We start from the raw sequence: 26,046 nt of genomic DNA, 5'->3' as shown, positions 1-26,046 counted from the left end.
AGTAGAAAATGGCCATGCAATGGGCGAGAGTTTCCAGGTATTGGTTGAAAAGCCTGGGCGAGAGGTTAGACCCCCGGGGAACACCACAGGTAGAGAGGAAGATAGATGATAGGAAGGACTCAAGTTGGACCTGGGAGGTTCGATCAGAGAGGAAACAGGTCAGCCAGGCCAGAGCCTTATCAGTGATACCCAGGTTATCACAGAGACGGCTGACCAGGATGGTATGGTTGACCGTGTCGAAGGCAGAAGAGAGATCGAGGACGATGAGGACAGAGGGAATGTTAGAGTCAAGGTTGGAGAGCAGATCTTCACGGATGTTCAGGACAGCAGTTTCCGTGCTTCTGGCAGCTCTGAAGCCAGACTGGTGGTCATGGAGACAGACAACATAATTGGAATGAAGTTTAAGCTGAGAGATGGCCAACTTTTCCAAGAGTTTGCCCAGAAAGGGAGTAATGGAAATTGGGCGATAGTTAGCTGGACATGAAGGATCAGCTGTGGGTTTCTTGAGAAGAGGATGCAGAAGGGAGTGCCTCAGAGGGGAGGGGAAGGATCCTGAGGCAAAGGAGTGGTTACAAAATTCAGCAAGGGCCAGAGCAAGGATGTTAATGTGGTCCTTGATGGTTTTAGAGGAATAGGGAGGACCCTGTTTTGACGAGACTTTCATAGATCGGACTTGTCTACCAACCTCATCAGGGGAGAAAAGAGGAAAGGACGAGAAGGAGGGTGGGAGGTGGCTGAAGGAGGTTCAGCAAGCACAGATGGAGAGGGGAGAGGAGGGTGAGAGGTGGAGAGGGTAGACAGAATGTCCTGGGTTTTTGAGATAATTTTTGAGGCAAGGGCATTGCAAAGAGCCTGGGAGGCAACAGGAGGGGTAGAGACTGCAGCAGGGTTGGCCAGCTCCTTGCAGATTTTAAAGAGTTCAGCCAAGTTGTTAGATGCTGCGGAGACACGAGCTTGAACGTGGACTCTCTGCTTGGTGAAGACAGAGTCGGTATTGCCTTTGGAGCAGGTGACAGGCTAGTTTGTCAGAGGATGAACAAGAAGCTCTTCATTTCCTCTCAGCTGCCCTACATTTAGGTTTAAGTTCAGCTAGGTCGGAGTCATACTAGAAATTGCACTTGGCTTTGGACTTCAAATGGATCCTCATGGCAGGGGCAAGAGCATCAAGAGTATCGGAAAATGAAGAGTAGAGCAAGGACAGGGCTGTGTCAGTATGTGAGACAGCAGCCAGAGGTGGGGGGGGGGGGTGTCAGCGAAAGCCTCAACTGACACACACTTCATGGGCCGGATGTCCGATAAGGTAGGTAGCAGTGTTGGGGTAGGCTTCGCTTGGGGGGGAAGAAAGGGGGAGATGAGAGGAGAGGAGGGAGTGATCGCTCCAGGAGAGAGGAGTGGTCAGAGGGATGGAGAGGGGGAGGTAAGAAGAGATCAAGACATCAAGTGTGTGCCCTGCAGAGTGAGTCGGGCCAGAGGGGAGGATGGACAGGGAGGAGTAGCAGAGGTCATGGAAGAGTACAGAGGAGGAACAAGGAGAGTCTAAATGGATATTGAGTTCACTGAGGAGGAGGAGTTGTGTGGTAGAGGACAGGAGGGAGGAGGAGAGATCCACCCACTCAAAGAGAAATTAGGTGATTTGACCAGGAGGCCGGTAGATGGTAGCCACAGTAAGAGAATGGGTAGGGGAGAGAGAGAGAGCCTACAGACAAGGCATTCAAAAGAGGAGTAGGTCTGAGTTGGAATGATAGAGGCAGGAATCCACTCAGGAAAGATCAGGGCTACCCCCCCAGCAGACCGGGAGGATCTGGGTGTGGAGAGGATCGTGTAGCCATCAGGGAGGAGACTGTCAAAGCTTGTGACAGAGCTGGCCGTGAACCATGTCTCAGTAAAACCAAGAACATAAAGGTCTAGTTCTTCAAGGAGGTGGCAGATGTCAGAAGAGTGTTTGACAGCAGAGCAAGAGTTGAGAGTGGCAATATGAAGAAGGTTGCCAGCCTTAAAGACCTTCCAGGGAGGGGTACAGATCAGAGGTACGCCCTGTGGAGGAGAAAGAGCCCTAGGAAGGGCAGAGGAGGAAAGAGAGAGAGGGCAAGGTAGCCAAGGGGGGAGAGGAGGGGACAGCAGAAGATGAGAGGAAATTGATCAGGTGAGGGAAGTGCCCATCAAAGAGGAGGAGAATGGCCTGAGTGTTTTGGACCCTGACAGTGCCATTAAGGTAGACATTAATGATGACTTTTGAGGGGTTGAAGGAAGCCATGAGAACTTCCCAGCGAGTGCCACAATTAATGGGAAAGGAGGAGATAGGACAGAGCAAAGAGATCATATGAAGAGTCCATAGATCTGGCGAAGGAACGACAAAGAGGATATCGGTGAGGGTCTATCTGGAGGAAGTATTGGAGTACGTGTCGGCAATGGGAAGACCAGGGTTAGAGGACAAGATATCCCTTTTGAACTTCTTCCTACCAGACTTAGTGAGAAGGGAAGGATAGTCAATGGAGAAGCAGTTAGAAAAGATAGGAGAAACAGAAAGCGCCATGGGGTGGAAGCGAGGAGAGGATGGAAATATTGGAGGGCTAAGGCAGGTAGGTGTGGGCCAAAAGAGAGTGGTGAGGTCACTGGGCTGGTAAATTGCAGAGAAGCAACAGTATACAAGCAAAATACTGAGAATTTAGCAAAAACAGCAAGATTTTACTTTCTAGAAGAAGCAAAAACAGCAAGATTTGAATTTCCAGCAAAAGCAAAAAACATAAAGATTTGACTTTCTAAAAGAAGCAAAAACAGCAAGAGTTGACTTTCCAGCAAAAAGCAAAAAACAGCAAGATTTGACTTTCCAGCAAAAAGCAAAAACAGCAAGATTTGATTTTCCAGTAAAAAGCAAAACAGCAAGATTGGAATTTCTAGAAGAAGCAAAAATAGCAAGATTTGACATTCTAGAAGAAGCAAAAACAGCAAGACTTGACTTTCCAGCAAAAAGCAAAAAACAGCAAGATTTGACTTTCCAGCAAAAGGCAAAAAACAGCAAGATTTGACTTTCAATCAAAAAGCAAAAAACTGCAAGATTTGACTTTCTAGAAGACGCAAAAATAGCAAGATTTGACTTTCTAGAAGAAGCAAAAACAGCAAGACTTGACTTTCCAGCAAAAAAACAGCAAGATTTGACTTCCACCAAAAAGCGAAAAACAGCAAGATTTGACTTTCTAGAAGAATCTTAAACATCAAGATTTGACTTTCCAGCAAATAGCAAAAAACAGCAACCCATAGTTCTGGAGGGGACAATGTCAAGGCAGTCCGGATTTCTTAGAGGAGTGAGGTGGCAGCCTCATTGTGGTTAAGGAGCAGGGAGGCCCCCAATTAGAATTCCAGAAGCAGACAGGGGCCTTAGAAGTGGGCCGGCAAAAGCCTGCCGGTCCCTGGTTGGATGGAAAGAAACACTCAGCAACCAATGGGAGTGCTGCACAGGGAGAGGTAGTTCAGCCGGCCTGCCTACACAACAAAGAAAACTATGCTGGCCATCTTGGAAGGGCCAAAAATCTGTCAAATTAGCAGGCAATAGTGGGAGGTGGATCGCCGGTGATTTGGACAGAAGCCCAGGTAGTGCGTGGCAGCCATTAGGAAGGAGGAAAAGGTAAAGGGCAGATTTAAAGAGGTCTCACGATTCACAAATGGAATCAGTGTGAGAGTGGCTGTATTGCACTGTGGAGCGTGGAATAAGCTGCACACAAGGACGGTGCAGAGAGGCTCTCGGGCCCTGGTCAGCGGTGCATGTTGCAGGAGGAAGGGTCCGCTGGGGCAGTGCCCACCGCACAGCCATAACAAGAGGGCATTGACCTCTGAGGATGCTAATAGTAAGAAACGGCTCACTGGAGAGGAGGGGCAGTGGACACTTTGCCTTTGTGTGTTAAATGCTGGGTATACAGTCATTATATTGAAATACAAATAACAAAAAAACTTAAACAAAGACAAATAAACAATGAAAACATTTTTGGTTAAAAGTATACATGGGGTGGGGTAAGGGATTAAAAAGGGTGCGATTTGGGGCGGTAATAAAGCTAGGGAAACGGCACACTGGGGGGCAAAATTAAAGAGAGAAAATAATTCAAAAAGTTTTCATTATTTTAAATGAGTTTAAAAAGTTTTTGTTACTTTTTCATTCGTTAATTAACACATGGCAGCAAATGTTGGCTTCTGTTGTTTTCAGCATACACTTAACAAGCAGTTGGGCAAGAGGTGGGGGGTCGCTGTTTTGCTGTTACAGAGGAGCTGATGTCCCGCTTAACTGCCTTGTGGATCTCGTAGGGAAAGAATATAAAATTTAGGTGTTCTGGGGCACCTCCGATTACTGAGGGACGCAATTGCAGGTGGGTGGTGAAAGAGGGGGGAAGGAGCGCCAGGAACTAGTAATCGTCCGAAGCCCTCCAGAATTGAGAATATGGTCATTTTCCATGCTGTCCTCTTCAGGTAGGATGACATTATCCCAGCATAAATCTACATTACTGAACTGCCCACCTCCCAGTCAACCGATATTCAGCAGTCCAGTATAAAACATAGGAAAAGCTGCATAGATGTGCAGTGACTGTCTCATGTGTGACGTCTTGAGCTATTCTGGTTAATAACACTGAATCCTGGACCTTGTAGTTTGAGATTGAAACCTTGCCTACAACTCACAGCATGCAAAGTGGAAAGACGGGCTAGATGAAAGTGCCACGTTACATAGGATGGGAGGCACTTGGTAGTTATAAAGATGGGTCCCGGAATCTTAGATGATCTAAGCCTGGGATGATGGACCTGATGTAATGAGTCTTTAGTATAGTAAGCTGGAACACTCAGGGTTTCGAGCACTTCCTAGCCAGGAGAACACCATTGCAAAGCTGGTTGCAGTTGAACTAATTCTAATACAGGCATGTTTCCTGATGGAAGATCATTGATCATTTTCTAATATGTCAGCAGATGGCGCTGGCAAATTACTTGGGTAGGCCAGAGGTGTGGGGGGCTATTAGTAGCAGCTACGCGGGATTGGGCTTATTCAATTGTGCCCATGTTTTTGTATCAGGCCGCGTTGGTCACTACACGATGGAAGAGGGATTCATGGTTGATTAGTAATCTATACGCCAACTACTGAAAAGTAGAACGGGCTGTGCTTATCGAGCGGTTGGAATCTATCCTCCTTCACAACCAGAATGATTTAAACACTGATCATGTATGACTTGCAGGAGATTTTCAACACGGTCTGCTTAGCTGGGTTTGAGCAAGGACGGCACAAGGTGGGTCGGCTTTTGTATACAGTGGGACCTTGCCCCACTAAATGGAAATGTGATGGGAGACTTGGAAGCCAGAAACACCTGGCACCGTAGTGGACACGCCTCAAGGATTGATTTTATGTTTGTCTCGCAGTGCCTGTGCCATCAATGTGAGCAAACAGCAATTACTATGTTCCAGTAAAGCCCTACCACTTGTGTTGCCTTGCATAACTTAGCACACCCATGTTAGCCAGCTAGTAATTAGTTTCATTCACTCCGGTGCCTCAAAGGTAGGTGTTTCGCCATGTACTGTTGAGTCTCAAACGTAGGTGTTTCTTCATGTACTGTTGAGTCTCAAACAAGCATGTTCTCTCACTGCGCAGGTATCCCAAATGTAGGCATTTCTCAGAGGCACAGCTCCACCTCACTTATGAGGCCCAACAAGGCTGAAAAACATGTATGGGGTTGCTGTAGGTACTCTTGTTCAGAAGGGAATTGCCATAGCATTTCGGTGCTGGACTGCCCACGTGGGCGGGACAAAGACTGATATGCAAATGGGTATTTCCCATCTGTAAAAGGTACAGAGAGCAAAAAGCGATGGCTCCGGCCTCTCAAAGTGGAAAAAACCACAGAACAGGTTATCATGCTATGCTCTTTCTAGAGAGGGGTGCCTGCTACCATTTTTTAAAAAAAGGCTTTGTAGGTATGCCACGATAAGACAGTGGATCCTGTGGTTAGTGTGGTTGTCAGCAAAATGTCCAATGACATCAATGGACTACAACTCTCTCATGAGGGTATTGAGATGAGGGGAACAAGGAGGAAGAGGAGGAGGGTGATTGTGCAAAGTGACAGGAGCTTGAAGTACAACATGAGATATGGGATCCGGCTAAATCACCTCTGTCGTTCTTACTTCTCTGCATCCCTTTTTATGTTTCTCTGGTGCTATAAAAGAAATATATAAATTACAGGGCCTACTGTTGCGGCGATGTAGTTATGGTTAAGTTGCTCAAACCATAGAAAAAGCACTTTTTGGGTGGTTTATAACTTTTCTCCCCCTGGACGAGTCCTTACCAAACCTTGCAAAAAAAAAGTATATGGCCCGTCTCAATTTTCCTGGCAAGGCTGGTGAGGTTTCATCAAGGGTGGGGCAAAGTTGTAGGGGGATCCCATAATTTGTGTTTTTCCATAGATGCAATGGAAAAAATATTTTGCTCACATCTACAGCTCAAACCGCTGGATGGATTTTCACCAAATTTGCTGCAGGAGCGGTGGCTTGGTCCTGAAAGTGTGCCTTTGTAAATTTGGTGAACATCCATCCAGTAGTTTTCTTTAAAACATGCCAAAAGTAGGAAAAAAATGATTTGTGATATCTCGGTTCAATCCGTCGACGGGCCTACGATTGGTCTAGGGGCCGACGTGATGTTGGCGGACATCTGATGCACTCAGTGATTGAATGGTGAAAAGCGTGAGGTGCGTCATATTTTACAAAATGCCTGCAATGTTGTATCCGGGGACAGCCACAACTGACCAGGCACAGTGCAGTGGGGAAAAAGTCTGGAAAACACATTTTGGGTCATTTGGTGTTGGAAAGAGGTGCTGGGATGGGTGGGCGAGTGAAAAAAGATGATATGGGGCTCTTTGTTTAGGTGGAAGAAGAGCGTACGGGTGGCGCGTCAATCCACGGACACCGCAGTAGTTCATGGACAGAGTCTTGGGCAGTCGTCTTGAGAAACACATTTGGGGTCCTTTGGTGACTGAAAAGGGGTTTGGGAGGACAGCTTTAGAGATACATTTGGGGTTATTTTGTGAATGCAAGAGGGCTTGGTCAGGGTAGGAGAGTGGAATCTAGATGATATGGGGACATTGGCATAGGTGAAAAATAGGGTTGTTGGTCCATTTCGATGTCTGCAGACGTCATTTGAATTGGGAGGGTCTGGGCAAGTTGTGGTGTGGTGGTTGTTGCGAGTGGCCAAATTGTTGGGTGCATGGCCATATTACGCTGTGGTGGTTGTGGACTAACTTCCCATACGGCTGCAGCTTACCTCCAATCTTCATATATATCAGACCCTATATCCTTTTAGACGTGCGCGTTCCCACTTAGGGGACTTAGTTTCCACAAAAAGTAATACGTTTTATACCTTTGCCCCAGGGGATGCTGCACTTTGTTTACCATATTAAACAACCACAATTACTACAATAATCAAAAATGGCAGATTACCTAAAAGACAGAGAAGAAGATAGTGCTGCCCTTTTTGCACCCAGAGGTACTGACACCAACCCCTTTAAAAATCAATTGAATGCCACAGAAACTCTGGCTCAAAAATTTATCAAACTTGAGAGACTATGCAAAAAGGAAATCAACAAATATTGGGAGCAAGTTTCACTTAAAAACTATATTCAACAAAACATCATACCTAGAGGCCTGAGAATCTTATTTTTCCCAGATTTTACTCATAAAGACGATCAAGACCTAGCAGCAGACTTGGAAGCTAACATAACTACCAGCTCAGAAAATATGATGAAAATACTAGTCACACATGCTGAACGGGAACATGCCAGAGTCACACTAGAAATTGACAGAATCAAGAGAGAAATTATGGAAATGAAAAACCCAACTAGTACCAAAGACAAGAACTTTGCGAAAATGAACCAGATTTTAGGAGAATACCAGGACGAGATCAAGCTCCAGAAATTTAGGAAATTCTACAGAGACGAGAAAGATTATTTGAATGACAGAGTATATACCTATCAGTCAAAATATGATGGTGATCAATCCCAAATTGTCACACCGACAGTGACACCTGCAATGTCGGATGCAGATTCAGAATCTGAGATAACTGAAAATTCAAGTGATCAAGAACAAAAGCCTGTGGCAGAATCTTCATGACACCATAGAAGAGGCTTTCTTGCCGAAATAAAGAGGTACAAGAAGGGCAATCAAACCACCTACAATCCTCTTAACAAGCAAGTACGTTTCCAAAGAAATGTCCCTTTAGGACCGAGAACCACACCTACTCCAACAACTTCAGAGGAGGAAGAGGAAGCGCGCAAGGAGGAGAGGACGGGAGAGATACAAACACAAGATTCACAAGATCCAGCCTCAAGAATGCCAGACCAAAACCAAAATTAAAAGCATAGTCATCAACCTGTCTGACAAACACCTCTCACAACAGCAACTATCGGTGCTCAATTATGGTCTCTCTTTTGCACCAAGTGCAACTTCAGATATGACAGAAGTCCAAATTGACCTCTATAAATTTACCAGAAAACTTAAACTGAAGAAATTCTTTCATAACAAACCAACTACCTTTAGACCGTCAGAAAATCTGCCACCCATTAGTTCTAAAAGCATTCAAGAAATTGAAAATATACATTTACTTTCGAGCCTATCGGGAGAAGAATCCAAAACTTTAAGTGACATACAAAAAGAACTTGGGCGCAATCTGGATATAAAAGAGCACAGAAATATGTCAAAATTCATGCCCCCAATTTGTGGAGACAATGTGATTGAAAGATTCTATAAAACTATCACCAAGGAAATTCACAAACATATTGATGGCTTACAACCAATTGCAGCAGCAAAAATAACAACCTCACAAAAATGGTACGTTGTGCACTACAAGAAATATGTGAAGATAGCACAATTATTATCAAGGAGGCGGACAAAGGGGCCAATATTGTTATGCTCAACAAAACTGACTACATAAAAATGGCAGTAGAACACCTATCAACCCCTGGTTGTTACAAGAAACTTACAACAAATCTGACAGTCCAAACATTGCAGGACTTTCACTCAATGTTACTACATTGGTACAATCAGGGATTATTATCTGATGATGAAAAGGCTTTCCTAATGGTGTCTAAACCACTAATACCGACGATCTACTTCTTGCCGAAGGTTCATAAGCCTTTCGTTGAGCTCCCAGCTGTAAGACCAATAATGAGTGGGCAACGGGGTGCCACGGAAGCACTAGCAGACTATATTGACAGCAGCATTAAAAATGTAGTACATGCTATTCCAGCATATCTGAAAGATACTAAACATACCCTACAAATCTTAAAAGATGTTACTTGGAAACAAACATACTTTTTGGTCACCCTAGATGTGACAGCATTATATACATCTATTCCCGATAACTTGGCCTTGGAAACAATGCATTTCACTTTCAGAACCTTTTCAGCCTCCCACTATACACATTTACAAATGTTAAAAAACTTTTTAGACTTTACTCTAACACACAATCAGTTTATTTTCAACTGAGATTACTATTCCCAAATCAAAGGTATAGCCATGGGGGCAAAATATGCACCATCTTTGGCAAATGTGTTCATGGCCTTTTTTGAAGACAAATATATCTTCAATAATAACCCTTTCAAACATAACATTATTATCTGGAGATGGTATATTGATGATGTTTTAGCCATCTGGGAAGGCAGCAGGGAAGAGTTTGAGGCATTCATGCTCAACAACAATACTTTTGATATTTAATTTATGGGACACATGGATGTAGATGAAAATTATGTTTTTGGATTTGCAAATTAACATTATCTCCAACACAATTCAAACTTGCACTTGCAGGAAGGCCACTGCAGTTAACGCTATCCTTCATGCTACCAGCAGCCACAGACAAAGTGTTATTCGCAATATACCTAGAGGTGAATTCTTAAAATCCAAAAGACATTGCAGTCAAGAAGATACTTTCAAAGTAGAATGTAAGTCTATTGGCAACAGATTTCAGGAAAGAGGGTACCCACAAAAAACTAAACAGGCAAGCCACAGAATCCTTGAAAATGGTTGAAAGACCTAAGCTATTGGAAGACAAGAGTAAATCGGATCTATCTACTTATCCCACACATGTTAGTTTTATTACTAAGTACTCGCAAGACAGTAAGACAGTACATTCTTGTATTATATATTACGAAAACATTGGCATATACTGCTCCTAGATCCAGATTTGTCTACTTACCTTTCGGAACGTCCCAACATCATCTTAACGAAAGCTACTACCTTGAAGGACATTGTGAGTCCCTCCTTTCTCAAACCTGAGCCAATTGGACAGGACAACTGGCTAACTGCAAGCACTAAGATAGAAGGCTTTTACAAATGTGGGTCATGTAACTTCTGTCAGTACGCACTATCACCAACTAAGGTGTTTAGTTGACATGGAGGACTTAAAATTACAATCAAAGACTTTATTAACTGTCGCTCAAAATATGTTATAAACAGTATCCAGTGCATCTGAAAGAAAGTATATATTGGAAGCACCATACGTGAAGTACGTTTTAGAATTCGGGAACACTTGAACAACCTTAGTAGTCAAGATATTAGACTACCACTAGCCTCCCATTGGCAAAAACATCGCCAAATGGACAACGCAAAAGATATCAAATATATTAGACTCCAACAGATCTAACCACATCAGAGAGGTGGCGACTGGGAGCTGATGCTACGACAACAAGAAGCAAGAATGATATGTAAATTACGTTGTCTTTCACTCGGCCTAAACCAGGAACATGAGCTCAATGTCTTTTTATAATTACTAAGTATGATTCTTATTCTTGAATGCTCAAACAATTTAAAGTCACCAAGTGCATGTTAGATATCAATGACTAGGTGTACATAGAGCGCTAGTAACCGTGGCATTGACACTCTCTCTCAGTAGATACCAAGTAGTACTGCAAATAGATACACAAAAAGTCCCTAGCGTATAATTTATGTTAAACCTGTAGTAGCTTTTGTATGATACTTAACCTGCCTATATGTCTCACACACAAAATCAAACTCAAAATGTGGACATTAGTGGCTCAGTAAATATGGTACAAAAATATTGTATCTGAATGCCCTAATTTGGTTTCAACATACTAGTGTGTCCAACCCAGAGACAACAGTTTTGTGCATTTGTTTCAAGGGTACGCCTTTAAATGCCCTGCAAGACACAGGTTCTTGTTGTACTACGTCCGAAAAAGATGGAGGTGCTATAACCCAATTAACATATGTCCATATATTTTGGTTTACGGGGCAACATTTTTGTTGCATCTCCAAGCATTAATATCCACTGGGATACCAGTTCACAGGAGTCGAGTGCCGTAAATTAGTTACATACCTTCGTAAACATTGCTAAGAGCTAGAATAGCATATTCACAGGCATGTGCATTTCAATGCCGCTACACATTTTACACATATTAACATTGTCAAACACTAAAATCGCCTTAACTCTGTTTATTCTACCACTTCCGGAAACACTTTGGTCTCTAAGCAACAGGGGTTACGTGATGAGTCACCTGACCGGGCACTCATTTTCGTTGCTACTAGCTTTGTGTGCCGATGCAGCGGTGCTGCCTGAGGACGTTCGCCATTGCGCGCTTTATGCAAAGATTCATGCTGGTGAGTTTACTGCAAACCCAGCAATGATGGAATGTATGGAATAGTTTAAACAGTGCACAGAATATATTGCACGTAGATATGAGTAGCCCTGTTAATGACTCGCGCTTCCACATTTTCCTTTCACCTTATCCTTTCAGATTACGGCCCCAAATTTTACAAGTGCAAAACCTGCCTAAATACGCTGCACATGTACACCGGTTGCCATTCACAATACGGAACGGTTAACCTACCTCAGGTAAAACCATTATTACAGCTTCTAGCATACAATCTACTAAAAATATATAAATCCCTTTCAAGTAATTATTGCATTATGTTTGTTCCATTGCAGCTAACTAACACAAAATATACTTTTTGAGCGAATTTCAAAGGGTTGTCAAATCTGTGGGTGAAGTTATAACCTCCAACTACTTCTTGCTCTATCAAGCAGTAATAGGATAGATGGGAACCCACTGAATTTAAAACGTACTAAAAGGCTTTTTCCCTTGTACATAACCAAAATTTGTTGTGCACTGAGTGTTAAACTAATATACTGGGTAGAATCAGTGATACTAAATGATTATTAGCTTGTCTCTGTTTCAGTAGCAGCAAAATTGGATGTATCATTACTTGTAGCATATAGCATTGCATAGACATTTCTGACCAGGCCAGTACTCTATTACATGGTGTGTATTTACAGTTTAAGTACCTTGCCTCTAAAAACTCGATTTATCTGACAATATATTCATTGTTTTTGTTTTCTTCTCTTCCCTCTCCGGTTCTTTGTTTCCCCCCTCCTCACTCTCTGCTATAGGAGCTGAAAAAAGCCACATATAAATGACTTAAATTCAATTTTTGCACTGAAAAAATGTGTTTTTATGCCCTGAGGATGACCTTGAAAGGTTGAAACACATGTTGGTGTGTCGTAGTGTTTTCTTTACATATGAACATGAGTATTGTTCAAATGTGTATGAATATAACACCATTGTGATGTGTATGAATACCACACTATTGTGACCAATAATATATTGATTGCATTTGCTATGACATTGTGATCAAAAACATTCTCATGCTATATGCTTGACTTACTCATGGCACCAGAATCATTTAATATGCTATGTAAATATGTTTGAATGAAAATACAGGAGTATATCCATTCACAAATTTCATTTACCAATTTTTCTCTTTGGGGTTGTCACATGACAAAACTAAACTACGAACCACGTATGTGAAGAAATGAATGATTATAATAGGTTGTTAAAGTGCAATCTGTAAGGGTAGTACCTTTTAAACATGTTTATTATATAGGTGATAGTGGAAAATCGCCTAACTTCCCATACGGCTGCAGGTTACCTCCAATCTTCATATATATCAGACCCTATATCCTTTTATACGTGTGCGTTCCCACTTAGGGGACTTTGTTTCAACAAAAAGTAATACGTGGTTGTGGTCAGTGCCTAGATTCTTGGGTGCATGGCAGTCCTATCCTTTTAACTTTTGAAAGTTTGTCAATGTGTATGTTGACAAACTGAATGTTGTTGTCATGTGGATATGTCTGGAAGCCAACAACTGTACCAATTGCTCCATTGACTAAACCTTGCACCACGTGAAGGTTACGTTTCAGAATTACTCTGCAGTTTTAAAGAAACCATTAACATTTTCTCCAAACCAGCTGTGTTGGAGATACATTTTTCTAAGCTAATAAGTCGTGCTGTTGCTTTTTGAGTCATAGGGAGTGTCGTGCTGTGCACTCCTAGCTTGTCTGTGGAGCTAATATGCACTATTGGTTGCATTTCTTTTTTTTAACAATGTCTCATTGAAGTGCGTACAGCTTGCTAGGGATGGCATTAAGGACATACATTTTAAAAATGTTGGTGCTAATTGTTCCATGACATTAGGAGCAGTAGTGTCATGCCCGATAGCTAATGGATGAGTCTACTATTTAAGATAGATTGTGCATCTTTAGTAAGCAGCCCAGTTCCAATGCTTTTTAAAATGTTAGCATAGGTGAGGTCTGCAGACTGACGCATGTTTTGAGTGAGTTCTCTGTATTAGAAATGCTGCCAGAGATTTACATTTCCTATGCTGCCAAGTGCGCTACAGCACTGTTTGTGTCCAAAGGTTTTAAAAATAGGTTCACCTTTCACTGGTGTTAATTGTAGGAGATCTCCAAAAACAATAACGTATTTTCCTCCACAGAGTTCTTCATTGTCAGTTTAAGAGCTTCTTACAATCTGAGGTGAATTAAAGCCAACATTAGGTTGGAACCCATGCTTACCTCATCTATTAGGAGCATTTTCATATGTTTCAGAATTATGCGCACTTCAGAAGCAGCTTCTGTTGATAGTTTGTAGTACTGTGTTCTACTAGAAAGAGCAGTCGTCGGTGTAAAGTAACACCTCCTCTGTTGTAGGCAGCTAAACCTGCGGGGGCTGTTACAACAGCTGAAAGGTTGTTGTTTGTTAACTTTTGTAGGAATTTGCTGATGATTTTAATTAAGAATGTTTTTCAGATCCAGCTTCACCACTTACAGGAGCAGCGGTTTATCATTTTGACAGCTACAAGTTTTACTTTCATGCTTCAAACCATGTTCAATTTCTTTAGTCACTTCTAGGAAAATGCTAAGTTGCTCAACATTTAGCTGTGATTTCAGCACTGACAGGTTTTCCTATGATTGCTCACATAGATACATGGCATTGACTACTTCAGTCATGGCTAGTTCTGCTTCACTTACAAAGAGTGGCTTTCCAAGTGGTTCATGGCTTCCTGTAACAGAAGGTTGACAGCCCTCAGGAGTGTCTTCATTTAGTTGTGCTTGAACTTCTTCCTCTTGTAGGCGTTCATTGTCCAACATGTTTTTGTATTGCTTGAAATTGACATTTGTTACACTGCTTTCATGTGCATTGAATGCAGCTTCAAATGAGTCATGGTTTCCTAATATATCCTCTTCTTTTCTTCATGCTTTAAAAAGTTGCAGTCGGGCCATGTAGTAAAGTTCTCTATGTTGAGGAGTTTTAAATGATAATTTCATAAGATTAATTAGGCTGGGTTTGGTAAGTTTGACGAGGCTTCCTTCACAAGCTGAGACCACGTATTTTCAACATTTTTCATCTGGTTTCACATTATTTTTGTAGGAGAAATTTTGGGCTATGTGGTATAGGCACATGTTTTCCAAAGCAGTACTTCTGTTTCGGTAGTATGTGTATATTAGATTGTTTTTTTAAATGCCAAGATTGTTGGGATCATTTTTGGCTATTGTTTCTATGTCTTGGTAGGTTACTTCTTGACCAGGTCTAGCCAGACTATGTGTTCAGATTTGCCATATAAGACTGTACCTGTTAAACGGTCTGCAGCTTCATAGCCTCCACATTCTCTATGAGACAGAATTTTTATGCCAAAGCTGTACAATTTTTGTGAGAGTGACAGTGTTTGTCAGATGATATGTCATCCCAGAGGTCTTTTAGCTCTGTTTTCTCACCTTTGGTTAGGTAGGTTGTGACATATCTTGCAACAGCGGTGGAATTATCTGCAATATATTGTACATCTATGTTTTCAACGCACAAGAGGGCATTGATGTACTTTGAAGCTTTGCGTCTTTCAATGCTGTATTTCGTTTAGGTGATTTGCCTTTCCCACTGTGTCTAACAGAAGACATGAAGCTGTTTACTTGTTCTTTTGCTTAAATGGCCTCGGGAAACCAAAGCGGCATTTGGTGTAGTATTTACCTTTGTTTTGATATCAGCGTCTGCAGTATTTTCCAGACTTATGTTTTTGGAAGTGTAAAATGTGTGTATTTGTGGATAAACCGCAAAACAGTGGCATCACTGTCATGACCAAATTTAGGAGCATCTTTTATCCACAAAAGCATGTGGATGTGGGGTGCTCCTCTGGATTAATATTCTTATCTCCAAAAGAAGTGTTCCACTTCTCCGAGGGGAGGGATATTTTTATTACAGATGAAGTGCAGAAATGCAATAAAGAGGTGGTGAAAGTATCTTGGTACATTTACAGGGTCAAGAGATCAGAATTCTCCTGGTGTTTTTATGTGTATTCCTTCTTTGTTTGCTATGCGTAGGAAGTCGTGCAAGTCCTCCCATGCATATTCTGCACAACTTAAGAGTAACAAACCATGTGGGTGGGCCGAGGTTCCTTAGACTACACCGTAAATCAGCGTGACGTCGGAACCAGTATTCTTTTGTACCACGCATGTTTGCCAAGATAATTGTGATAATTCACTGCTAAACCTAATCTTTTATCTTTTGACGTCGTTGGATAGCAGACATGTTTAAAAAATTGCAGCCTGTTTTCAATGTGTGCGCAACTCCGTAGCATAGATTTGCTAGTTTACTTTCGAACAGGAGGAAGAATATGTAGTCAACATTTTGTCTCAATCTGGGGTCTTCAGAATACATTTGTAGAGAGCGATATTCTGATGCTGTTATATGTGTGGATCTTTCATCATATCTTCCCCCTTTTCCTGTAAGAAAGAATAGAGGAAAGGCACGTGCTTCTATACTTTTTTTCCCATATGCTGATTGGAGATCCTTTGGCTTGACACATCTGATATGTTTCTAATGCATCGTCTATGGTGTCTTTAGAATCTAGTGGGTGAATGGTATACTGGTCCAAAATATTGGATGCAGTAACAGGATCTAAAAGTTCAAAGTGGCCAGTTGGTGATGAATCCTGAATCATTTAGATGGTTTCTCGTAAGTTCTGTTCAATGTTTATATCTTTGTAGTATGAAAAAAGGGGGGTAGAGGTGGCCACTACTTTTTGTATTTGTCATAAATCTTCATTTATTCTTCACATTCCATTTTTTGTATGTACAAGGAGCTATCAGAGGAAAAAAGCCCTATGACACCAGATACCTTAATCAACACTATAACCAAAGAAATCAGGTGGGAGCCATCTGATTAGCTCTGGTACTGTCAAATTGCTCAAACTGAGCTGTATTCATTAGTTTCACTGCGTTAACGTTCGTATTTCCCACTGTATTATGAATAAATATCCTTTTTCTTCAATAATTCTCAAAGAAGAAAAAACTCCTCTAAACAGTAGAACAAAAATAATAAAAATAAGAGCTTTAGCCAATTTAAATTAAGTTTTCAAAAAAGCGTGTTTATTCACACGGTTTTTGAGGCAAAGAAAGACCTATCGGTCTGCTGAAAAACACTGCTGTGCCAATGCATTTCGGTGCCTCGCACCATCTTCAGGGCTCTTAGTGTCCGTACAAGGGCTTAACTTGTGATCTCCCCATGGAAATCTGCTAACGGGTGAGCTGCCTCGCTTTTTCTGTTCTTGTTTATAAGCCTCTTCATTGAAATATGGTTCTGTGCTGCTGTGTGAATCCATTCACCTTCACATAAGTTGGCAAAGGTATCTATGTTGACATTACGCATGTTTAGAAGTACTTTTTGTAATTTACTGATTAATTTTGTTAGTGGTTTCATTCTGGTTAAAATGAATATAAACCGTTTTCTTTTTAGTAGAACTTCGCCGTCAATGAGAGCTTCCAGGATTAGTCTGCTGCAGTAATTTTTAAGGGTCCAGGGTGACTTTTCAGCTCTTTTCATAAGATTGTGAAGTACTCTACGGAGGAACATTTTCTGTCAAATACATTTTTTGTAATACTTAACTGTGGCTACGTTAACATTTGTAGATATAGTGGTAGAGTCATTAGCAGTTTTATTCTACTTTGTACATTTTTTTATTTTTATTTATTGGAAGAGGGGCCCTTGTTTTTTTGTGATAGCTAGTTCAGTTTTGTTGACTGACTGTATTAGCAGTTTTCTTTGAATATTTTCTATAAATTATGCTAGATGTGGATGAATATTTGGCATGCTTTTATTTGTATCTGCTCTATTTTTTACGGAGTTGCTTTTTAGTAGGCATTATGTTCTGTCTGTTGGAGAAAAAAGGAAAGTGTGGGTTTGAAAGTTGTGGAATATATTTGCGTGTATTGTGAATGAGTCTGAATATGAGGGCAGACATAAATAGAGGGATGTGTGATTGTGCAATGGGCTGCTGGTTATGGTTGGGAAGGTTGTAAGAGTAGCTGTGTGTGCATAGATATGTGAAGGGCTTGGGTTAGTGCGTAAGAGAGCGGTAGTGTGAATGAATAAGTGAGGACATTACAATGTTTTCAGGATAATAGTGGGTGTTATGATAATGGTGCTCAGATGAGAATACAAAGAGTGTACATGATGAGGTGTAATGAATAAGAGTGAAATAAATGTTGGTTTGAAAGGAATTTTGTAGGCTAGTATGCGGCTAAACTGTACTGTATGAGTAACAGAAAGACTACTTTGTAGGATGTGAAGAGTAGTTTTCTTCAGGTTGTTGTCTTCCAGGGGGTTGTTCTTCACTGCAATTGTGGAAAAAGAAAATTAGTGGGTATGTATGGTAATGGTGAAGTCATTTTAGTACAAGAAGACATTATTTATGAATGCAGGAGGAGTTGATGGGAAGAAGAGTTAATAACATTGGGCTTCATTACGAGTATGGTGGTAAGCCTGCCGGTGCTGCAGATCAGCTGCCACCAGATTTATAATAATTTTTTGGCACCTATCTTCCTGATGCCACCAAGAAATTACAGGTCCTGTTGGCCTGGAAAGTCTGGTGACGGAAAATGTTAGTCCCTATTCCTGTGGAGTCGCATAGGACTCCACGGCAATGGGGACACAGGAGCACTGGCAGCATTGCTAATGGGGCTGCTGGTCCCTTGATAAGTATGCCCCACGGGGCCGTAGTAAGAAAGTGTGACATTTTTATACAATTCAAAATGGAAAATGCTGGGCGTTTAAAAAGCTTTCCTTTTTGGGAGGCTGTACATGAAAGTAAAAAAATTGTTTTGTGGATTTATAGCAGCAATGTGCTCAACTTCTGTATAAAAAAAGAAATATAGATGGAAAATATTTGTAGAACACATTTAAGTGGCACTTGTGTGAAGGTTTGTTATGTTGTCAGTACATGCATACTTGCCAATGGGATGCATTGTAATGTGTAGTTGTTTATTAAATGATGGTTCTTTTGTTTGTATTGTGGGAGTTTTGGTTGCACTATTTGCATTAGAAAAGGTGCACTACAAGTCCCAGAATGCACAGAAAAATCGAGGAGCCAATAAGAATGTACAGTTTAGAAAGGGGAATGTTAGCAAGTATGCATGTGCAGGAAAGTTAATGAAATTGCACACACTGAGTGTTATTGAAAAATGTTGGAGAAATCGTTTCCATTTTCTTTAATTTATTAAAAATTACATGCAGTAATGTTGTAAATGAATACATGCATTTATTTGTTTTACTTGAAATGATGCTGAAATAAATATTTGTAAACACATTGCATTTTGCCATTTTTCATTCCATGTACATGCCATGCTTTAGTAACATACATGCAGTTTGCATTGTGCCAGTTTTAGTGTAACTTTGTTAGTGGGAGAAGTGGTGTCAGAATGAAATAAATAACACTTGGTAGATTATATTGGGTCATATTGGCAGGTATGCATGTACTGGTAATATATTGTACTTTGACACAGGATCTGGCACTTAAACATTCTGTGAAAAAACGTTTTTAAATGTGGTTTTCTTTTCATTCACAAAAAAGACAGAGTGCTGCTGAAATTGCAAAAATGTATTTTTAAACTGTTATGAAAATCCTCATTAAAAGAAATCTTAGCAACCACACAGCATTGTACGTAACTGCCACTTGATGTCAGGAGGTGGGATAAACGAGAGTATGATTATTGAGTAGGCTAATGTAGGGTAAGTGGCAGGAACCCTGTTTATATGAATTTGTAAAAGAGATGGAAATGTAATTTTAAAAATATATGCATGCATGTACTTTGTGTTGATAGATGCAGGTGTGGTTGAATCTGCAAATAGAACTCTTGGAGATTTTTATAGTCGTTTTTGATGCAGGTGCTTGGGAATGGCTGGAGACATGTACTCTGCGTGTTCAACAGTACCTCTGAAGTGTTGAACTGAGATGACAGAGTTAGATGTAGAGTTTTTGGATGTGGTTGGTGGATGGGTATGTGACTTGTTGAAAGTAGCCAATGAGGGAGTGCTACAAAGATGAAAGTGGAAAGGGAAGAAGGGAAGAAGGGCTGTCCTATGTTACAGGATCCACGGACAGCGCAGTAGTCCACGGACAGGGTGTGCCACATCTGGGTCTTTTAAGGGTGCCTGCCATGGAAAGGGGACTGTGGGGAGTAGCCAATGGTGTCTTCTGGTTGTGCTTTATAGGAAGAGAGGGTAGCAGTTATTTTCATTGCTGTGTGTAGGGAAGATGGCTGTGGTTGTTCAGATGAGAAGGCTCAGTATCACCGAACTGCAGCATGAACAACTATGCATGTTTGAGGGATGACGTGGATAAAATGGGAAAACTCAAATCATGCTTGTAATTGGATTGCATCAGTAGGGGCATTGATGTGCATTGTTTCCGGTGTGAGTTGGGGTTTCAATAAATTGCGGCATTCATGCCTGGGCCACATTGCATACAGTTTGTCTTAACCAAGCCCAGAAGTTTTATAGGCCAATACTAAGTGGCTCACAGTACCTGCAGAACTCCTATTTTTTGCCAATGTTGGGTATCACTTCTGCAAGCATTAGGAGCGTTCTGCCAGTAGTGTGAATCAATGTGCATGGCATCTGTTGACATTCCTTGTACCATTAGTCCACCAGTTCCAGACTCGAGCCAGTTTTGGTGCTACCAGTGGGTCTTTGGTTGCTTCGGAGTAGCTCAGACGTGGACAATCTGGGATACTGATGGTAGGAGGACTATACATTCAGTTAATTACCATGAGGCATGTGGTCCACCCGGCATTCTGCCGATGTGGAGAAAACTGACAAGACAATGTGCAAAGTTTTTCTGAACAGTGCGGACGGTTTTGATCTTAGCAAATAAATAATTTTCAAGAAGCACAGGACATTTTAAATCAGAATTTTCCAAGTGTTTACCTAAAACTTTGCCCGCACCCAATCATCGCAAATAGTGTGTGGGAGTCGCAAACGTGGGCTACTTTTTCTTTTTGTTGCAGGTCACTTTTTTGTGCTGCCCGAGCTTATTTTTTGACCTAATCTGACCCTGGAGGAAGGGTCAGAGGGAGAGTGTCCTGAGTGAGAAGGTAAATAGAGGGACACATACTCTACAGTGCTCACAATATACTTAGGTTGAGGAGTCTGCTGAGGTTTCAGGTGGGTCCTAAATGCCTCTGCCATCCTCACGTACAGGAGAAGCCCAACCAGACCCCCACACACCCTCAGCAAACAGCTCTTGCAATACAAGCTTGCCAGCAGGGTACTTATCAAGAGGAGGGCGATGCCCAGAGCCCACCCCATTGTCTTAAATGTGGAAGCAAAAATAGGGGTCAATACCAAAACCGCCCAATTGAATAACACCCCCAATTTCTCTGGATCATCAGAAGGAACCAAAGCTCGGCTGATTTAAACTGAGTGGTCAAGTGTGTGCTGTAAAGGGGTGAGGGAAGGACTAGGGGGTCAAGTGTGTGCTGTAAGGGGTGTGGACTGAGAGGTCACACGTATGCTGTAAGGGAGAGAGGGGAGGACTAGGGGGTCAAGTGTGTGCTGTAAGGGGGATTGGAGGACTGAGGGGTCAGGTGTTGCTGTAAGGGGGACAGGGAGTACTGAGGGGTCAAGTGTGTGCTGTCATGAGGGTGAGGAGAACTGAGATGTGAAGTGTGTGCTGTAAAGTGGAGAGGGGAGGACTGATGGGTCAAGTGTGTGCTGTAAGGGGGACAGGGGAGGACTGAGGGGTCAAGTGTGCTGTAAGGAAGGTGGGGAGGATTGGGGGTGAAGTGTGTGCTGTCAGGGGGAAAGGGGAGGACCTAGGCACCACATGTGTGCTGTAAGGTGCAGAGGGGAGGATTGGGGGGTCATGTGTGTGCTGTAAGGGGGCGAGGGAAGGGCTGAGGGGTCAATTGTGTGCTATAAGGGGCAGGGGGGACTGAGGGGTCAGGTGTGTGCTGTAAAGGGGACAGAGGAGGACTGGAGGGTCAAGTGTGTGCTGTAAGGGGGAGAGGGGAGGACTAGGGGGTCAAGTGTGTGCTTTAAGGGGGAGTTGAGAACTGAGGGGTCAGGTGTGTGCTGTAAGGGATAGAGGGGAGGACTCTACAGTCTCCAGGTGTAATCTCCACATGCAGGCAGCTGGGACCCCCTCCGATCCTGGGACCCACCTGTTATAGGGAGAAATATATTCATGAGCTTGATGCGAGGACACTCACAGGGTGGAGACCTGTTCTTTGGATGTCAAACAGGTAAAAGCACAAGGTTGCTTCTAGTGTTGGCATAATAGACTTGGTCCAAGGTTTGCCTTCTTGTCGCTGTGATTGGTAGGCATGAGTTGAATGCTATATCAGGTTCGGAGATCTCCTGATAACACCATATGTAACATGGATTGACAGACAACACATACATCAAACACAGATTGAATGAGGTGTACACGTTTTGTCAAGATGATTATCACTTTTGCTTTTATTATTAGTAAGGTGAGACCATTTCTCTGCTGTTAGTATTCTGGTAATCAGGGTGAGAGAAAAAGAGGTGAAAAGGAGGAACATAAGAAGTGTAGAGAGAAGTAGGGAGTGGGAGAGGAAGAAGATTAGGAGAGGTGGGGAGGAGGTGGAGGGAATTAAAGAGGTGAAGAAGAGAAACATTAGAAGACGTGAAAAAGAAAGGGACCCATTGCAAGAGGTGGGAGGAGGAATATTGGGAGGGTGAGAAAAGTAGAGTGAAGGAGATAAGGAACATTAGAAGTGAGGAGGAGGGGGACATTCAGAGGTAGAAAGAAGGAACATATGTAAGGGGAAGAGGGGGGAAGTAAAGAGGAGGAACATTGGGCATGGTGAGGAGGGGGAGAAGTAAAGAGGAGGACCATTGGTCTGTGTGAGGAGGGGAAGAAGTAAAGAGGCGGAACATTGGGCAAGGTGAGGATGGGAGAAGTAACGAGGAGGAACATTGGGCAAGGTGAGGAGGGGGAGAAGTAAGGAGGAGGTGCATTGAGCAAGGTGAGGAGGGGGAGAAGTAAAGAGGCGGGACATTGAGCAAGATGAGGAGGGGAGAAGTAATGAGGAGGAACATTGGGCAAGGTGAGGAGTGGAGAAGTAAAGAGGAAGAACATTGGGCAAGGTGAGGAGGGGGAGAAGAAAAGAGGAGGAACATTGGGCAAGATGAGGAGGGGAGAAGTAAAGAGGAGGAACATTGGGCAAGTTGAGGAGGGGAGAAGTAACAAGGAGGAACATTGGGCAAGGTGAAGGGGGAGAAGTAAAGAGGAGCAGCATTGGGCAAGGTGAGGAGGGGAAAAGTAACGAGGAGGAATATAGGGCAAGGTGAGGAGGGGGAGAAGTAAGGAGGAGGAGCATTGAGCAAGGTGAGGAGGGGGAGAATTAAAGAGGCGAAACATTGAGCAAGATGAGGAGGGGAGAAGTAATGAGGAGGAACACTGGGCAAGGTGAGGAGGGGAGAAGTAAAGAGGAAGAGCATTGGGCAAGATGAGGAGGGGATAAGTAAAGAGGAACATTGGGCAAGGTGAGGAGGGGGATGTAAAGAGGAGGAACATTGGGCAAGGTGAGGAGGGGAGAAGTAAAGAGGAGAAACATTGGACAAAGAGAGGAGGGGGAGAAGTAAAGAGGAGGAGCATTGGGCAAGGGGAGAAGTATGATATGGTATGATATGATATGGCATTTATAACACGCCAATACACAAGTGTTTCAAGGTGCGACGAGGCAAGGGAGGGGGGAACAGAGGGAAGACAGAGACAATGATCTTACTAGGCCAGGTGACATTGAGATTATGCAAGTGCAGGGGGGGCGGGGAGGAGAAAAGTGCAGCGGGAAGGGGGAGGGGGCAGTGCATTGCATAAAATAAACAGTAAATAAATAAGGACAATAAATAAAAAAGTGCGTCCAGCAGGTGGCAAGTGCAAGGGTAAGTGCAGACATCAGTTGTCAAGTGAAGGTAGGGGCTGTATTTGTATTTTGTTTATTTATATAGCGCCCCTGGACCAAGGGCATCTGGGCGCATTTCTTGTGGTTACAGTGACATAGTATAAGGCAAACATATAACAAAATAGCAATCAAAGAATACTTATACTGTGTTTATAAGATAATTTACAAGATATTACAGATGAATTTGTAAGGACAGCAAGGCCTGGCAAAGCCAGAAGATAAAGTCAACAGAAGGTCAATATATAAGAGCAGTGTAGGTATTTAAAGTCAAAGAGACAAGTGGAGGCTTTAAGAGTCCTGCGCTATAAACCACAATGTAGCTTTACTCTTAAATGCGTGGTAGGAGGCTTCAGATCTGAGAGGATTGGGTAGCGAGTTCCACAGTGTAGTGGCAAGAACTGGGAATCTGGTCCCACCTGCTGTCTGGAGCTTGAACCTCGGTATTGAGAGACAGTGAGTTTGGGCTGTAGGTACACAGAAACAGTCCATGAGTGCATGGGTTGCCAGGGGGGCAGGGCAGGAGTGCAACTGGCGGGGAGGGGACCTGGGCCCGAGATCAGAGGGTACCCAGGTAACTAGTGCAGTTTCAGTTTCAGCCAGTAAATCAGCAGGGGAGAGGAGGAGAAAAAGCAGAAGCAAAGAGGAAGGTCTTGAGGTGCTTCCAGACCGGAGATGGTTCTCCTCAGGTTTCACAGAGGTGGGGAGGCTGTTCAAGAAGGAGGCCCCAGCAGAGGAAAGAGATCTACCACCAACTCGTTGCTTGGAGAAGCAACTGACCCTGAGGGAGGTGGAGGCGGATGAGCAAAGAGCTCGAGAAGAAAGATATCTAGGAAGAGAGAGTAGAAGGGAATGAGGGTCGAGTCCCCAGAACGCCTTGTGGACAATGCAGAGGGGTTAGAACTTAATCCTTGCAGCCACTGGGAGCCAGTTCAGAGATTTCAATCCTGGAGAGATACGATCCCTGGGATTGAGGCCAAGGACAAGTCTCACAGTCCGGTTCTGGATGAGTTGCAGAGGGCAGAGAGTATAAGCAGGCAGATTTAGAAAGAGGCTGTTGCAGTAGTCCAGCCTAGAGAAAACCAGAGCTCTGGAGGCAGTGAGCTTCTGGGGGAAGGAGAGGAAGGGAAGAATACCTCTGAGGAGGTGCAGCTGGTAGTGTGATGTCTTAGAGACGTGGGAGATGTGAGGAGAGAAGGAGAGTGTGGAGTCTAAGATGACCTCAAGGCTTTTAGCCTCACAGGCGGGAGCAGGAAGAGGGTCAAGGGAGGCCTGCCAAAGAGTCACAGGAAAGGAGGGAGCAGGTGTGCCGATGAGGAGAATCTCTGTCTTACTGGCATTAAGGCAGAGATCATTGGCGGCACACCACTCCTGGATAGTAGACAGGCAGTCAGAGATGAGTGAAGGAGACGAGGTGGCGAAAGGGAGCCTGAGGATGAGCTGGGTGTCATCCGCATTGCACTGAAAGTTGGGGCAGAGAGCGGCAATGCCGTCGGCAAGAAGTGCCAAGTATTGGTTGTACAGCCAGGGAGAGAGGTTAGACCCCTGGGGAACACCACAGGTAGAGATCGAGATAGAGGAGAGAAAGGACCCAAGTTGGACCTGGGAGGGTCGATCAGGGAGGAAAAAAGTCAGCCCGGCCAGGGCCTGATTGGTGATACCCAGGTTATCACTGAGACGGTTGAGCAGGATGGCATGGTTGACCATGGCAAAGGCAGAAGAGAGATCAAGTAAGATGAGGACACAGGGGGTGTTGGAATCAAGGTTGGAGACCAGGTATTCACGGATGTTCAGGAGAGCAGTTTCCGTGCTTCTGGCAGCTCTGAAGCCAGGCTGATGGCCATGGAGACAACCAACAGATTCAGTAAAGAGGAGGAACATTGGGAAAGGTGAGGAGGGGGGGAAGTTAAGAGGAGGAACATTGGGTGAGGTGGGTAGGAGTTTCAAAGAAATAAGGAGTTGGAGGGGAGGTGCATTTGAAAAATGAAAAGGAGTGAGAGAAAATAAAAAAGGTGACTAAAGGAACGTAAGAGGAAATGGGGATGAGGGTGAGAGAAGTAAAGACCTGGAGAGGAGGAACATTAGAAAAAAGAAGAGTGAGAGGAGTAAAGTGGTGGGGATGAGGGTGAGAGAAGTAAAGACCTGGAGAGGAGGAACATTAGAAATGAGAAGAGTGAGAGGAGTAAAGTATTTTCTGCTGATTGGAAGGAGCGTTTCATTTCTCCTACGAACGCTCGTGCTTGCAAGGTCCATCCCTCACAGCTGCACTGCGAGCAGAGCTCTTGCAGCCCATTCTGCTTCCTGGAGGGGGCGGACCCCTTCCTGAACACGTGACACAGCACGTGACTGCCAGCCTGCACAAGTTGCCGGCACAGCCGCCCTTGCGGCGTATTTTCTGCTGATTGGAAGGAGCGTTTCATTTCTCCTACGAACGCTCGTGCTTGCAAGGTCCATCCCTCACAGCTGCACTGCGAGCAGAGCTCTTGCAGCCC

At 43.3% G+C, this 26,046-nt stretch overlaps 1 protein-coding gene across 6 annotated transcripts in view; it reads right to left on the bottom strand.

Annotated features, from left to right (window-relative positions):
* The window catches only part of LOC138468396 (zinc finger protein 850-like), a 154,315-nt gene that overhangs the window by 64,271 nt on the left and 63,998 nt on the right, over positions 1 to 26,046 (bottom strand). The window contains exon 3 of one of the 6 annotated variants that reach the window (XM_069608942.1): positions 17,903 to 17,962. The exons of the other annotated variants lie outside the window; for them this stretch is intronic. The gene's annotated coding sequence lies outside the window, so the exon portion shown is untranslated. The remainder of the gene's footprint in view (positions 1 to 17,902; positions 17,963 to 26,046) is intronic. 6 annotated transcript variants of the gene reach the window in all.

This window comes from Ambystoma mexicanum, chromosome 4q (genome assembly GCF_040938575.1).
Source record: "Ambystoma mexicanum isolate Mex_15411 chromosome 4q, UKY_AmexF1_1, whole genome shotgun sequence".
NCBI classification, from domain to species: Eukaryota; Metazoa; Chordata; class Amphibia; order Caudata; family Ambystomatidae; genus Ambystoma; species Ambystoma mexicanum.
The sequence above is the reverse complement of the archived record's forward strand: the minus strand, read 5'-3'. Positions and strand labels throughout refer to the sequence as shown.